At 41.2% G+C, this 9261-nt stretch overlaps 1 pseudogene; it reads left to right on the plus strand.

Moving 5' to 3' along the window:
* The first annotated feature begins 793 nt into the window (after nucleotides 1–793).
* On the plus strand, nucleotides 794–7971 carry LOC147703100 (mitogen-activated protein kinase 13 pseudogene; annotated as a pseudogene).
* Nucleotides 7972–9261: the final 1290 nt, after the last annotated feature.

The following is a 9261-nucleotide window of genomic DNA, read 5'->3' on the forward strand; positions in this document are numbered from 1 at the left end:
TGCAAACCCTTCACGGATTTCTCTAACGAGCACCTTTGTAATAGGGGGCTAGCCGAGGTAAACAACACGCACAAGCTTCGAACGCTACGAAAAAACTCGCATTGACTGACAGTCGCATTGCCATTAATTCAAGCAGTGGCACTCTCTACCTGCATTCTCAGTCACAACACTTATTGAGTGCGGCCCATTACTTAGGAATTACAAAGAAAGGCTTGCTCGCAGGGCCACTATCATTCACACCACTTCACGAAAAAAAATAATAATACAAAGACGACGGACTTTACTTCACAATTACAAAGAAAGGCTTTATCGAACTGCCACTCTCTACTCGTATTTGCATTAACAACACTTCAAGATCAACACCACAATCACTGAGTGCCGACTTTCAATCACTATTACAAACAAAGCCTTTCTCGCAGTGCCACTATCGAAAATTGCATCGCAATACAAAACGGACTTTAAAACATTAAATTACTTCAACAGTACAAACAAAAGCTTGCTCAAAGTGCCACTCTATACTATTGCTGCGCAATACAAAACGGACTTACAGCCTTTGGACTACATAAAACATTCACAGGGGGCTCACACAACAAAACACTTGACGCATTCATTCACTCTATTAACACTTTCACACACTCTGTGCTGTAGGCTAATTAACGAAACTTTCTGCAACCGCACTCTTTTCTCGCCATAATTGGATAGCTTTCAACTACACTATTCCCATTTTAAAAAAACAATCAGTTACATCAGCAAATTTAATTTTTACCTAGGGGCAAACATAAAAGCAAGGGAGGGGCCGAGGGCTGGATCCCAACACGCACACACCTGGCACAGGTAGGCTCCGTCCAGCAGCACTTCCTCCTGTCTGACTGGAAAAAACCTGCAACCTCAACCAAAACAAAGGAGACGTCGCGTGGGAACCTTCTGTCTGGGGAACCCACTGGGGCTCCTGGAGCAAGGTGCTGGGATGAGCTTCACCAGGCGGAGGGCTTTCTACCGGGAGGAGGTGAACAAGACCGTCTGGGAGTTGCCCAAGCGCTATGCCTCTCTGTACTCGGTGGGCAGCGGAGCCTACGGCTCTGTCTGCTCTGCTATGGACTTGAAAACGGGTGTAAAGGTTGCCATAAAAAAGCTGAACCGGCCGTTCCAGTCTGAGATATTTGCCTAGAGAGCTTACCGTGAACTCTCACTTTTGAAGCATATGATGCATGAAAATGTCATCGGGCTGCTAGACGTCTTCACATCTGCCACTTCACTCCAGGGGTTTCAAGACTTTTACCTGGTGATGCCATACATGGAGATTGATTTACAGAAGATTATGGGAATACATTTATCAGAAGACCAGATTTAGTTCCTGGTCTATCAGATGCGGAGTGGACTAAAGTACATACATTCAGCGGGGATCATTCATAGGGATTTGAAACCGGGGAACCTGGCAGTGAATGACGATTGCGAGTGTAAAAAAAAAAAAAAAAAAGCAATACCTGACATAACTCTAAGGCCTTTTACACTTTGTAATACTTCACTAATAGGGGGGCAACTGTAAACAAAATAGCCATTTCAGTAACGGTAATTAAACTGGCACATTCTGGGCTGCTGTATACTAATTAACTAAGCTTTGTCAATCACACACTTCGCTTGCCTTTATCCACTCAACTATTCACACATTTAAGGAACATTAACTCAGCTGTGCAAATCAGACATCTTCATAGTAGCTAAACAAGGAGGGGAAACAGGGACAACATCCATATCCATACTATCTATCTAAATCTATACTACTATAATAAAGGAAGAACTTTCAGCCTTTCAGGCGGGTAAACTCAGGAACCACAGTGCCGATCCACACACCCGATACACCGTTGGAATCGTCAGGGTGTGTAGATGGTTATAGGCTATATAAATTTTTTAAAAAACGTTATTTAAAAAATTTACAGTAAAAAAAAAAAGTAGTCCCTCCGAAGTAGCGCCGGCCGCGACGTGCGGGCTCACGTCAGGAGCGCGGGGAGGAGCGGCGTCCAGGAGCGCGACAAGGAGCGGCGGACATGGCACGGGGGAGGAGCGGTGACGTGAGGAGCAGCGGACAGGCTAGTGGCGGTGCAAGCAGCGGACAGCCTGGAGGAGCAGCAGCTGAGGTAAGGGAGCGTCGGACATGGCGCGGGGGAGGAGCAGTGACGTGAGGAGCAGCGGACAGGCTAGCGGCGGTACAAGCAGCGGACAGGCGGGAGGAGCGGCGGCTCAGGTAAGGGGACCCATGTCGGGGCAGGCGGGGACGGGCTGGGCGGGGGCCCGGGCTGCTGCACAATGTCGGGGCGGGCGGGGGTCGGGGAAGCCTGTTGCACCCAGACAAGGTCGGGACGGGCTGCTAGTATATATATATATATATATATATATATATATATATATATATATATATATATTTATATACACGTAGATGGGTATACAAAATGTTACGTTGTTTACTATCTATATTTCATGTGTTCATTGGTTAAAATGTTATCTTTGAAATATGAGTATACATTTTCTATACAAATCATTTGTTAAGTTTAAGAAGGGGAGATGTGTTGAATCCCAGCAACCATGTTGTGGATGTTATCTAGTGATGGTTACCATGCTATCTCAGAATGTTGGGAGGAGCTGCTCAGCGGATGAAGGCAGTTGATGCAGATGCAGACATGCCTAGGGGTTGCTCCATGTAACTTAATAAATAAATATATTATTTATCCCAATCTACAAAGTGTACTTTGTAATACTAACTAATGTAATGCTTTAGTCCTAGGAAAGGTCCACAGTGGTATACTGAAATAGACACGCATTTAGAGCTCCCATATACGCTAATATTATACACTCCATGTAACAACTGACTCGTTTAAACTAGCCGTGTTCGCATGTCACACAGATGTTATTCTCTGTAGATGGGGAATCAAAATGCAGTAATACAAAGGGGGAGTAGGATGCAACAGTTTAACAGCATAGGCCTCGTGTAGAGGTGTGTACGCACTACTGTGTATTGTAACCACATTCCTGTAACACATCACAGTTATATGCATTCTTCTTAAACCGTCAATTGTATGCATGTATGATACCTCAGATGACCCTGGATTTTTACACAATTTAAGAAAAACAATAAAGGTATTTAAAAAACAAAACAAAAAAAGAAATGTCCACAATTCCATACTCTGAGGGGGTAAGATAGGAACTTTTGCCAAAACAATTACATATGGGACGGCAGCCGGAGGAAGATCTAAAAAATCAGTTGTCTGCAATAATGAGGCTTGTGTGGGTCTAGTGTTAGCTAACGAAGGCGAAACATTACCTGTTTTTTTCCTTACTGACAAGCCTATCCCAGGATAGACAGAAGGCGTTGTGTACTGGGTACTTTGATTGCATGCTTGATATGAATGCCTCTGTGTAATGTTTGTGTGCCGGTTATGACTGAGTGTTGCATTACCAAAAATGGCTTGTGATGTTTGAGTACTCAGTAAAGTAATGCATTTAGTTTCCAGGTGTTTTAGTCGAGTGTTGATAGCTTCTAAGGTGACTTTCACGAATTGTTCGAAAGAGTTGACTGCTAAACATAGGGAGTCTAGTTTTTGATTATTTAAATCACTGTTCTCTTGAGTAGTTTCAACACTTGCCGGCATTAACCTACAAGCAGTCTTAGATTGAAGTTTAGTTTGTTTATTCTGAATAACCTCTTTATTTGCAGAACTAGTTGTAGTACATTCACAAGGCTTTTTTAATACTTTTAGGTGGGAGGAGAGTCCAAGTTGGATACATTTAGTTTCAAATACATGCTAAATGCACCAAGTCACCTCCTTGTCAATCACTGTGGGTCTACCTTTACCACTGGTTTTAGTTTTTTTTTAACATTATTAACGAGGTACTGTACCATAGTCATGGGGGCCGTTATTTGATCTCCACAAACTACCAAAAACTCCTCAACAGAGGAAATCTGATTCTCTATAGCCCCCATAGCTCTTGATATGTTTTTAAGTAGTGAGGTCTGTGTCTGAGCTTTTTCTGGGGTTTCCGGTCTTCCGGGATCACCTATAAGTTTCTTTTGCCCATACTTGATTTGGAATAGTATCAATGAGCTAAATGGATATGTGTGTGCGTAATATAAATAAAAACGAACACACAAGGCCAATAAAAGTTGGAATATAGCGATTATAAAATAGTTACTCAACTCCCACTTTCCTTTTAAAATGCACTTAAAAACACCACACAGCACGGCACCATGCGAAGGTCCTCTAGTAGATGAATTATAGATTTCCTAGTATCTTAGAATCTCATTTGCAGCATAGAATGTATTTTTCTCTCGCCGCTTTCTGGTTATTGAAACTCAAGCTCCGAAAAGGCAGTCCAACCCACCTACGCAGAGCTTCAAGGATTTTTGGAGAAAAAAAAAAAGGGAAAGCTTCAAGTTGCTTCTTTGAAATACAAAATACCTGTATTCCCGCAGTGTCGCAGTTGTTAAGGCGATGGTGTTACTGTTCCCTCCCAAAAGATTCTTAAGTCTCAACGAGGTCCTCTGGCTAGAAGTGATCAACCACCTCTTAGCTTTTTGACCAGGCGACGGTTCCTTTCAGAGCTTACCCGAGGTCAGAACACCAGGGGGGACCAGCCCAGCCCCCTACTGTCTCTGATGGGCCCTACCTAATGTATAATTTTAAAGGATTTCCGAGGAAGTTCTGATGAATGAGTTATTGTTTGAGAAATGTTTCATATTAAGTTTACATATCCAGAATGTAGGTACTGAGGAAGCAAGCAGATTTATTTTACCTTAAGGGGAATACATTGGTTTTAACAACTTCATTATTCGAGTAGCTGTTTTTGATTTATAAATACAACCTAACCGTGATCATGCTATGCTGAATTTGAAGTTTTTATTATTATGCATAAAAACGTGAATTAAAAACTCCAAATTTTGGGGCTTCAGGGCAATTTTCCTCCCAAGACTGTCCAATTATTTTAATATTTTCTCCCTCTTATAGAATGCTGTCAGCACTCTTCATGAGTTTGACTGTTATAATCTCTTTGTTTTGTTTGCATAAATAGGGTATTTGCTAAGCTTTGTGATTTTGTAATTGAGAACTTATGGCAGACTTAGACACTTTTGGGATTGAACTTATTATTTCTGTAATAAATCCTGTTTCACCTATTCGGAACAAGAACAGAGTCATTTAGAGATGTAAGTTTTATTTCGATTTTTAACTCTCCTAAATTAATTATACATAGTTGGGAGTTGTGTTCTGTTGTGTTTATTGCACCTTTGTCCTCTCGGGGACACCGTCCCCTTTTCCCCTCTTCATGTCATCAGCTGTCCATTCTAAAATGTTGACACTGACAGCTGGTAACTGAAGTGTTTGGATGTGTTCCTGGAGCTCTTGACCTAAGAACACCTGTACTTCAAGTACGGCGTTTACTTAACAATTTATGGCGAAGAGCGACCAACACAGAGCACCCACGGAGTGAAGATTTACGAAAATGAAAATGTATACAATTTTCTACAGGGAGGTCATCTTGAGGCTCTACGCAAATTTTCTCAGGTCAGTCAGCATATATGGAAAAAGGAAAATGCGCAGAATGGGTGCAAGTTAGTTTGAAAGGAAATTAAATTGTCTGCATGTGTTTGAAAAATAAACCCATTACTGCGTACACCATTATAAAATATTCAATACTGCGTACTGCTACATATACAAATCAGTTTGAATGTGATAGCTTAAAAGTGCGTAACTGAGGAGCTAAGACTTTACAGTTACAGTTTGACAGTTCTCCGCATCTCCTCATACCAACCGTCAGCTGTTCGAGCACTCTCTTCCAGTGCGTATTTGCATGAATTCCAGACACGTCACCATAACTAGGATACTAGTATTACGCTTTTTGACGTCGTCCAGGCACCATCTTTGGTAACCTACACAGCTCTCTAGTCAGCAGAGCAGTGTTCAAGTACGATACATTACGCATCACGCAAGAAGACAATGTGCCGCCATCTTGGGAACAGAATCACTTTAGTGAGAATTTGTTTTTAGCCGACATGCGCCTGTAACACTTTACAGACAGTGCATCATTTACACGAAAATTGCAATGCTATATAAAAAGAAGACTTTAATATAACGGCCATGGAGACAAGTATGCTACATTTGTGCTCAATCGCTGATGGGCACAGCATAACATAGACTATAGTTATTCCACTTTAAGGAGAACACTGCGCTAACTTTAGTATATCCTCGTGATTCTCATCACAAGAACCTTGGTACTTATACTTTACACGGTTGTGGTGGCATGTTTATAGGTTATGAATACCTTGATATAAGTACAAATTATAAATACTATGTTGTGTACAAGTGTGTGGCAGTTCTCTGGGCACATTGACTTTTACAAAGCGCATACTTACAACATTCAAAAATAAAAATTTCAAAAACAGTATAAACATGGCATGCGGATTTTATGCAACTTGTCACCACCTAGACATTTCTCCCAACAATCGGAGAACCTGTACTTAAATGGGACGAATGGAAAGAGTACTTCATGAACTACATCTCTGCATTTGATGTTGATGCGGAATTCACAGCGGAGAAGAAATACAAGATACTATTGCATTGTTTGGGGGCATGTGGCATTAAGCTGCAATGGAATTAATAAGAAAACTAGAGTAGTTGATGAGGGTGATATGTTCGTCAACGCAATAGAAGAGCTTAACAGTTACTATAGACCAACGGTTTGTGTAGCTGTGGATAGTTTAAAAAAATTCACAGAAGGCAGGGAAAGGAAGTAACAACAGATGATTATGTTTCTGCATTGCAGAACTTAGCCATTAATTCTCGTTTTGGGGAATTGCATGACGACTTTATCAGGGACCAAACTCTAACGCAGAGTTCAAACAGCAACATTCAGAAAAGTCTTTGGGCTAAAGGGAAATGTCCCTTGCAGATCATTATGGATGGTGCTAGACGAGCAGAACTCACTGGGAGGTGTGCCAAGGGAGTCTTATCTGAAAACAGAGAAAAGAAAGAAGAAAGCACTATTTCCAGGGTTACAGAAGGTAGGTCAGAGTTTAATTGAGTAAGAAATCTAGTGGCAGTAAACCAGTTTCAGGCAGGGTACACGTAAGCAACAAAATATATTGTTACAGATGTGGTAGCTTCCGCCATTTGGCAAACAACAAGAAATATCCTACAAGAAAAGTTAAATGTTCCTTCTGTGGAGTGGTTGGCCACTTTCAAAAAGTTTGCATGAAAAGATCCTCAGGTTCAGTCAAAACGGTGGAGATTGATGATGAGTGCTAACATGACATCTGATGAAGACGATGTAAATATGTGTGTTCTAAATATTGATGATGACAGAGTCATGCAAGTCAAAGATAGCCAGGTAAATAGGGTAGGGAAACCTGTGTGAAACATGTTAATTGGAGGTGTAAATATAAGTAAATTGGTAGATTCTGGGCCGCCATACACTATCGTAAACAAAAGTGTTTGGGAGGAAAAATGTGTACCTTCCCTAGGAAAACAATTAGAGAAATCCAACATTACCATAAAAACATTCAATGGTGATCCCATTTAGGTTTGTGGTTTTAGGAGATTAAATTTCAATTTAATGGGCAGGGAGTCTATAGAAAAGCTATATGTATCCTTTTTTTAGGCCCTCTGTGTTGGGATGGATGGACCAGGGTAGTCTTGTCGTTATCCTAGACCCCAAAAGTTCTGACCCTGTCCTAGTTTCCAGAATGAGGAGTTTAGCAAGTGCTTATTGCTCATGTTTCCTAAAGCGTTTTCAGGGAAGATTGGTAGGTTGAGTGGTTTCAAGTACAAAATGCGTATTAAAGCAGGTGCTATTCCTGTCGCACATAAGGTCTATATTAAAGAAGATGTACAGAATCAACTTGAGAAACGACTGCAGGGTGGTGTCATTGAACAAGTAGAAGCATCTGAATGGGTGGCTCCCTTGGTCGTCGCCAAGAGGGCCAATTGAAATTTGAGGTTATGTGTTGATTTACGTGACTTAAATGACAACATCATTGTTAATCAATTTCCACAACCTAGAATAAACGAATTGCTAACTCATACTAAGGGGGTGAAATGATTCTCATCCATAGACCTTAAGTCAGCCTACCACCAGGTTCCCCTGCACTCTGACAGCAAGAGTCTTACCACGTTTATAACACCTTTTGGGTGCTACAGGTTTAGGAGAGTGCCTTTCGCACTTGCATCTGCGGCAGCCATGTTCCAGAGGCTTATGCATGAAATCTTCAAAGGTGGGAAAGATATACTTATGTTTCAAGATGACATTCTTTTCATGGGTAAAACCAGAGCGGAACATGACAATAAACTGAATCAGGTTCTCAGTATCCTTGATGCTAAGGGTTTAACTGCTGAGCATAGCAAATGCAAATTTGCATGCACAGAAGTAACATATCTTGGACACGAGATCACTGGAGAAGGAATTTGGCCAAAGAAGGAATTACTGGATGCTATACGTAATGCTCATGTACCAGGTAACAAGGATGAATTACGATCGTCTTTTGGCCTGGTTGAATTCTATTCTTAATTCATCAAAAATATGTCAAGCACAACTTACGATTTAAGAGAGTTAGTCAAGCTGAAGAATAAGTTATTTTGGTGGGATGATTATCAAAGGTCATTTGAATCTTTTAAAAAAGAGATGTGTTTTATGCTCCCTTTGAAAGGTTTTGCTCCTGCTTTGAAAAACATCATCACTACAGACTCCAGAGGCAAGGGTCTTGGTGCAGTTCTCATGCAGAAAGATGACCGTGAAGTGGAATGCAGCTTTGCTTTTGCTTCCCGCTCTCCTACCCCCATGGATAAAAAATACTCTGTAATAGAGAGGGAGGCATTAGCATGTGGGTGGGGACTTGAACACTTTTGCCAGTTTGTCTGGGGTAATAAGGTCACCTTACGTAGTGACCACAAATCCTTGAGAAAGGTTTTCACAACAAAATGTCTCTATGCTGCTTCACCCAGACTTGCACGAATGTCAGCACGTTTGTTTGATTTCAACTAGGAGGTCCAATATGTGCCTGGTTTCAAAAAGTTTTTGCCTATTTTTTAAGTAGCATGCCCGTCTACTCTGATGCCCCAGTAAATGACAAAGAGTACGAGGAGTTATGTGTTGCAAACATTAATGTGGAATCACACGGAATTTCAGTGAATGAATGGAAGTTAAACCTATCTAAAGATGAAGTATTGTGTGAGGTTCTGGATATGATTGCAAGAGGTTGGCCTGAAAAGAAGGTCGTACCTG

Source organism: Lissotriton vulgaris, chromosome 7 (assembly GCF_964263255.1).
Source record: "Lissotriton vulgaris chromosome 7, aLisVul1.2, whole genome shotgun sequence".
NCBI classification, from domain to species: Eukaryota; Metazoa; Chordata; class Amphibia; order Caudata; family Salamandridae; genus Lissotriton; species Lissotriton vulgaris.